The sequence below is a fragment of the Mya arenaria genome, chromosome 8 (assembly GCF_026914265.1).
Source record: "Mya arenaria isolate MELC-2E11 chromosome 8, ASM2691426v1".
Lineage (NCBI taxonomy): Eukaryota > Metazoa > Mollusca > Bivalvia > Myida > Myidae > Mya > Mya arenaria.
The window spans coordinates 68,904,195-68,911,796 of NC_069129.1; positions in this window are offsets into that span (position 1 = coordinate 68,904,195).

Genomic DNA, 7,602 nt, shown 5'->3' on the forward strand with positions numbered 1-7,602 from the left:
GGGCTCTGAGGCAGATTTGTGAATAACCATCTGCCTGTTACTGGTCTATATGTATGTCAGTCATATGGCAATGTTTCTGATTAAACAAGAGCTATCATAGAACTGATGAATACCCCCCCCCCCCCAAAAAAAAAAAAAAAAAAAACACATGGACACAAATGGTAAAATGTCGTGCTATAAGCTTGTGCGTTATAGAACGCACCATTATTATGCCGTTGTTAATAACGCATGGATAATTTTAGACCTTCATGTGTATCAAGTAAGCCTGAAGTTTCTTCTGACCATTTTTACGTGTAAAGGGCCATAACTTTTGTAATAACGAGTGTTATACTTTTTTCAGATCAGTTTAACATAGTAGAAGGCCTTAATTTAGATTAGAAGCAGTTAAATGTCACACAAAATGCAGATACTAGACAACATCCATATTAAGTTTAAGGGTGTTTGTGTGATACATTTGTAGCTGCGACACAATAACTATCAGAACATTGATGACCGAGTATTGTTCCATAAAGTTTGGGAGACCAAGTGAAATGTCATACAAATGGTTCTAACGGTTACCACCATTTCTATGACGTTTCAGGAGTGTACGTGCAGTTCTTTTGGAAATACATGCGACACAATTTGTTTAAGGCTATCTTTTACTCATTGAAGGGACATAACTTTTGTTAGAACTAGTGCAATCTCAAAAAATCATGTGCACACTTTCCATGCCGATCAACATTAGAATGAACGAATCACTTAATATTTCTAGCAGTACAATAATCCCCTATTGGTTGTGTTGCCATAGTATTGCAACTTTTCAAGGGTATGCATTATTTCATTATTAGGCCCTAACTACTCACAGACAAAGTATCATAAACCTCGCTTGCATACTTCTTCAGTTAACGCACCCATTTTGGACAGACAGATAACCACACTATGTATGCTATTTATTTTTGGTAGTCTGTGCTTGTATCGCAAACCGTCGATGTCAGACACACCCTTTTTATTTTTTGATCTTAGTGCTTAGACAAAATGTTGATAAATCTTTTAACATATCACCTGCATAGTGGATTTGAACTATGATTAACTGAAAAGAGATACATGTAGAACTCTTCATAATATTTGTGATAGCTTAAGCCTTGGAAATATTATCTCTGAACACACGTTTTATGAACAACTGCATGCCCACACTTAGTGATGTAATCCTCACCAATGCAAGGTATTCTATGTGTAAAACTACCCGCTTTAATGGCGGCCTTGGCGACTGTCACAACCTTATAGCAACTAGTATAAGAGAACAATGGGGACCATTTATAAAAAAACAACATTATTTTATTAAAAAAGGATATCACTTTGAGGTCATACAAGACTTTTGACAACATATTTTAATGAACATCTTTCTCATGTACCGTTCCATATCGCACATATTTTGAGGACATGGATGAAATATATTGCTCACGAACATCTTTAAACCAAGTCATTGACGAGCATGCCCAGTAAAACAGAACCCCCGAAAAGGAATCCCCAACCTTGCATGGACTCTAGGTACCATAGACTTATAAACAATACAAGCCGTCCAATCAAGAACACTGGAAATCAGAACATTGCAAACTGGTTAAGCTACTCACATTTCAGAAATGTCAGCTGATTTTCGTTTCACCACGGTCACTGATTAAGATATTTGAACATATACTGATATGTTAAAACCAAAACTAACAACTGAATAGATCTGATTCCCCCAAGATCACCATTGCTTGCAAAGATACTTTAAAAGGTCCATCTGAAACATGACCTATAAAATCATAAGTCAATGATCATATCCTTAGCTAGCACAAGCTACTCATATTTCCAAGAAATATGACCCCTTTATAGATCAGAACTATAGACTAGTCAGTATTATACAATCAATGTCCAGATTATATGAACAGGCCATAAATGAGCAAGTATCAGTCATTTTGATAAAACATCGTCATTTTCTTGCAGCTTTCAGATCAACATGTTGTTGTCAGACATGTGGATGTCAAAATACCTTATCAAGGCTGGCGGAAGACAAATATGTAGTTGTAGTTCTAATGGACCTCTCAAACGCATTCGACTGTCACAGTTCACGAGATGTGAAGCGGACACAAAATGTAATAATAAAGTCATACGACCTTTGACCTGTAAGCGTGACCTTCATCATGAATCGAGCTAGTTGTAACATGCGCCCTGCACATTGTCTTCATACGGTGAACATTGATGGTTGCTATTTCAAAACCCTTCAAGCGGTTCAAGGGATATGTAGCGAACAAGAAATAAGGTCATATTACAATCATATGACCTCTGAATGCAATCTTGACCTTGAACTGAACTGTATGTTATATGCGCTTGGCATATCGTCTTCATATTGTGCATTTATTGCGATTTTTTTCAAAACCCTTTATATGCTGTTAATTAAGTTTAAGAGAAAAGGGGCGGCACGAAATGTAGTCTAATCACCCCTGACCTCTAGGTGTGACCTTGACCTTGAATCGAGCTGGTTGCTACATGCACTTTGCACATCGTCTCAATATGATTTATGTGGGTAGTAAATTCAAAATCCTTAAAGCGGTTGAAGAGATATAGAGCGAACAAGAAACATACTCTATATCAGTCATATCCCATTTTAGACGTTAAATGTGGAGCTGGTTGTATGATGGCATCTGCACATCGTCTCAATATTTTTGTTGCTAGTTATCTTAAAAAACCCTTAAGCGATTCACGTGATATGGAGCGGACACGAAATGTAGCCATATGACCTTTGACCTCTAAGTGTGACCTTGACCTTGAGCTGGTTTTAGCATGACCTATGCACGTAATCAATGTGTAAACATTGGTGGCGAGTTATAATTAAATCCGTCAAGCGGTTCACGAGATATGAAGCGGCTACTATTTGTGACAGACAGACGGACGGACAAAAAGATAGACATACCACTCGAGCAAAAACAATATGTCTCCTCATTTATGTGGAGAGATAATAAATTTATTAGAATTTATATCTGAAATGGTTTCATCAATATTCATACAAGACAGCAGCTCAGTCATACAACGTTATAAAATAACTATTCTCATATTTTAAAATTGGAATAAGTTCAGTCTACAATGGTTGTGCTTTCCAGCTGTTTTTAATTGGATATCTATACATATATTATAACAAAGTACCTTCTCCGTAGTTTACACGCACACGATACATGTATATAATCCCCGAGTCTAACTACCGATCATCTAAGTTAAATTCACCATAACATATTCCACTCATGTTCTTCATAGGTCAATTAGAAGAAAGATGTAAAATCTTAATGACTAGAAATAAGATTCTTAGTACCTTTAAACAGAGTCATTTGTGTTATAACTATGAAAAGTTTTTAATAAAAAGAGGAACACTAAAAATATATTTAAATGGCAATAAAATAATTAGAATATAACAATCACACCTTACCTCGTCGACGTCTTGATTATCAACGAATGCTTGGCCATGCTTAGAGGGTGTGAATTGTATAGCGAGGTGTTGATTGGCCAATGGAAATGCAGTATACATGTCACAAACGTGGCACGTTGGCCATAAAATAACATTAATTTGTCCACAACTATAATTGTGGCGGATCCGTGGTCTAGTGGTAACACACTGGACTATCAATCCAGTGGTTGCAGGTTCGATTCCCCCTCGCATCACTAAAAACGTACCGATCGTCTTCCGGGAGGGACGTTAAATGGAGGTCCCGTGTGACAGTGCTATACACTGGTGCACGTTAAAGAACCAAGGTAGCTCTAACCAGGGTTACATTCTGTCTGTGCACTAGGCTCCAAAAACCTAAAATGAGTAACAATCTTAACGGAGCACTCGCCGAATGGGCAAGGCCCTAGTGTGAGTATGAATAAGCTTACATACACACACACAACTATAATTTCAATATGCCCATAAACCCATTTGACCTGTATTTTACCGGCGAATTAACTGTCAGTTCATCGATTTGTAAACTCACGCATTCATCCCATGTTTTTTGTATCACAGCTTATAACCATTGCGGTTGTATATTCTTTCGGAAATAATTACAAATCAGAGATTTTCACTGGGTAGATTGGACCAGAATGAATATCACGGATGCATCACAATGCAAAAACAACAACTGTTTATTAGCCGGTATCTAAGTTACAATATTGACGCGGAATGCAATATATAAACGTTAGAACTGTTTGCTTATATTACAAATATGTATACGACTTCCTTGTAATTCCACTATTAGCATATTATGAAGTGGAAATTAACATATAGGGCATATTTTTATCACAAACTCGATGTTTTTTATTAGAATAGTTTGCTTTACCTAGTATTGTTCTTATTAAGTGTCTTATGAACGTTGGCTGTGATATGAGTTTGTTTCGCAATTGTTTGAAATAAAATAATAGTGTATATAGTGTAGCATTAAGGTGTGACCTAGTTACCTGGTTTTTGACCCCACGTTACCACGTTTAACACTAATAAAATAGATCATCAATGCAAATAAACTGATTGAGATTCATATGTATTTGAACAGAAATACTGCAAAATTAAAGCCAGTAGTTTCCAAAAGGTTTTTAAGACTTACCCTAGTGACCTAGTTTTTTAACCCATGTGACCTAGTATCAAAATAGTCCAAAATTTCGTCAAGGAAATCATTCTGATTAAGTCACTAATATTTGAACAGATAGATAGCCTCAAGTATGTTCCCAAGATGTTTGACTTTTCAAAGATTTAACAAAGTTACCTAGTTTTTGACCATATGTGGCCCACTTTTCAAATGAGGTGAGATTTCATCAAGGGTAACATTATTTTCAAGATTGAACATTATCTGACCAATCATGACCACAATATGGTTCAAGACAAAACATATCAGATATGATCTCGAGAGCTTATTTTATTAACATGTAATCCAGTTTTAAATTTGTCTAAGAGGTCACCAAGGGGAACATTCTAATAAGGTTTGGTGGGTACTGAACCAAATATTATGCCCCTTGTGTTTTCCAACGATTTCAAAGATGTAAGCTTGTGACCCCATGATACCCACTTATACAAGCGGTTGAGGCCTGATCAAGGGAAACATTCTGAAGTTTAAACATAATACAATCAATCCCGTCCTAGATATGGTTTCGATGATATGGTTCAAAACAAAAGGGCTTGACCTAGTGACCTATTTTTTATCACATGTCAAGGTTTTAGATTTGTCCAGGAGTTTATCAAGGAAAACATTCTTATTAAGTTTGATGAACATTTGATAAAATATGTCTCTAGTGTGTTCCAAAGATGTTTGTAAAATTTGACCTAGTTTTGGACCCCATGTGGCCCACTTTTAAAACGTTTTTATAATTTATCACGGGAAACATATTGTCCAAGTTTGAACATAATCTGACCAACCATTGCCATGATATGATTCCAGACAAAAACTTTTGATCTATGACCCATTTCATAATCACACGAGACGCATTTTATTTTTATCCAAGATTTCATCAAGATGAATCTGATTAGGTTCGATGACTAGTAGACCAAATATAATGTACTTAGTGTGTTCTGGTTGAGGCCTGATCACGGGAAACATTCTGGTCAAGTTTGAACATAATGCAACCAACCTCGTCCAAGATATGGTTCCACACAAACAAGACCCTGACATAGTGACGTATTTTATCACATGTCAAGCAGATTTAGATTTGTATCAAGGAAAACATTCTGATGAAGTTTGATGGACAATAGACAAAAACTAGAGATTGCTTTTTTCAAAAAGCGCTTGTCTCCCCTATTGTGTGGTCGTTGCTGAGAAAAAAATAAATGATAGACATGAAATTTGTAATTTTGGACTCGAGACGAACCAACAGTGAAGTTTGGTTTATTCACCCGTATTAAATAGTGAAGAGAAAAGGTGTTGTTGATTAATCTTGGAAAATGTTAATGAAGTTTGTATTGTATGAAGTTCCTGGGCGCAAACGTTATTCAAATATTGATCGGAAACTACTTTTCAGCTCAAGGTTATCGTGAGCTTGACCTTTGACCAACTGATCACAACTCATTAGGGATCATCTACATGACCAACTTGCATACCAAGTATTAAGTTCTTGGGTGCAAGTGTTCTTTAGTTACTGAGCGGTAACCGTTTCTTCACCTCAGGGTCACGGCAACCTTGACCTTTGACCTACTGATCTCAAAACCAATAGGGGTCATCTAATAGTCATGACCGACTAGCAAACCATGAATGAAGTTCCTGGGTGCAAGCGTTCTTTATATATTGAGCGGAAACAAAGTGTGATGTACAGACTGATGGACTGACTGACTGACTAACGGACTGATCAAAAAATCAATAGGGGTCATCTACTAGTCATGACACATTTACTACCAAGTATGAAGTTCCTGGGTACAAGCGTTCTTTAGTAAGTGAGCGATAACCGTTTCATCACCTTAAGGTCACGGCGAACCTTGACCTTTGACCTAGTTATCTCAAAATCAATGGGGTTCATCTACTAGTCATGACCAACTAGCATACAAAGTATGAAGTTCCTGGGTGCAAGCGTGTCACCGCCAACATATCGTTTTTAACCTGAAGGTAACCTTGACCTTTGACCCTTTGATCTCAAAATCAATAGGGGTCATTATACTAGTCACGAACAACTAGCATGCCAACTATGAAGTTCCTGGACCCAAAGGATCTTTAGTTATTGAGTGGAAACCGTTTCTTCACCTCAAGGTCACGGCTACCTTGACCTTTGAACTAGTGACCTCAAAATCAATAGGGGTCATCTACTAGTCATGACCAACTAGCATACAAAGTATGAAGTTCCTGGGTCTAAGCGTTCTATAGTTATTGAGCGGAAACGAAGTGTGACGTACAGACTTGACTGACGGACAGGGCAAAGCAATATGAATGGGGGAGACATACATGTAATTGTCTTAAGTGTGTTACAAAGATGTTTCTAAGAAGATATGACCCAGTGACCTAGTTTTGGACCCCATGTGGCCCACTTTTAAAACGCTTTAAGAATTTATCAAGGGAAACGTTCTGTCCAAGTGTGAACACATGCTGACCAATCATTACCATATGGTTCCAGGCAAAACCATTTGACTTCGTGATCCAATTCTTAATCACTTGTGACCCATTTTTTTTATTTTGTCAAAGATTTCATCAAGGTAAAACCTTCTGATTAAGTTCGATGAAAAGTGGACCAAATATAATGTCCTTAGTGTGTTCCAAAGATTTGACATTGTGACCTAGTTTTTGATCCCATGTGATCCACTTTCACAAGTGGCTGAGGCCTGATCGAGGGGAACATTCTGACTAAGTTTGAACATAATATAACCAATCTCTACCAAGACATGGTTCTGATCATATGGTTCCAGAAAAAAAGATCTAAGATTAGACATAGTGACATATTCTTATCACACGTGACACAATTTTAAATTTGTCTAACAGTCATCAAGGAAAATAATTTGATGAATATTTGACCAAGTATAATCTCTAGTGTATTCCAAAGGATTTTCTAGGATTTCTAGGATCTGTCTTAGTGGCCAAGTTTTGACCCCATGTGACCCACTTTTACAAGCAGTCGACATTTCATGTAAGGAAACATTCTGGTCAAGAT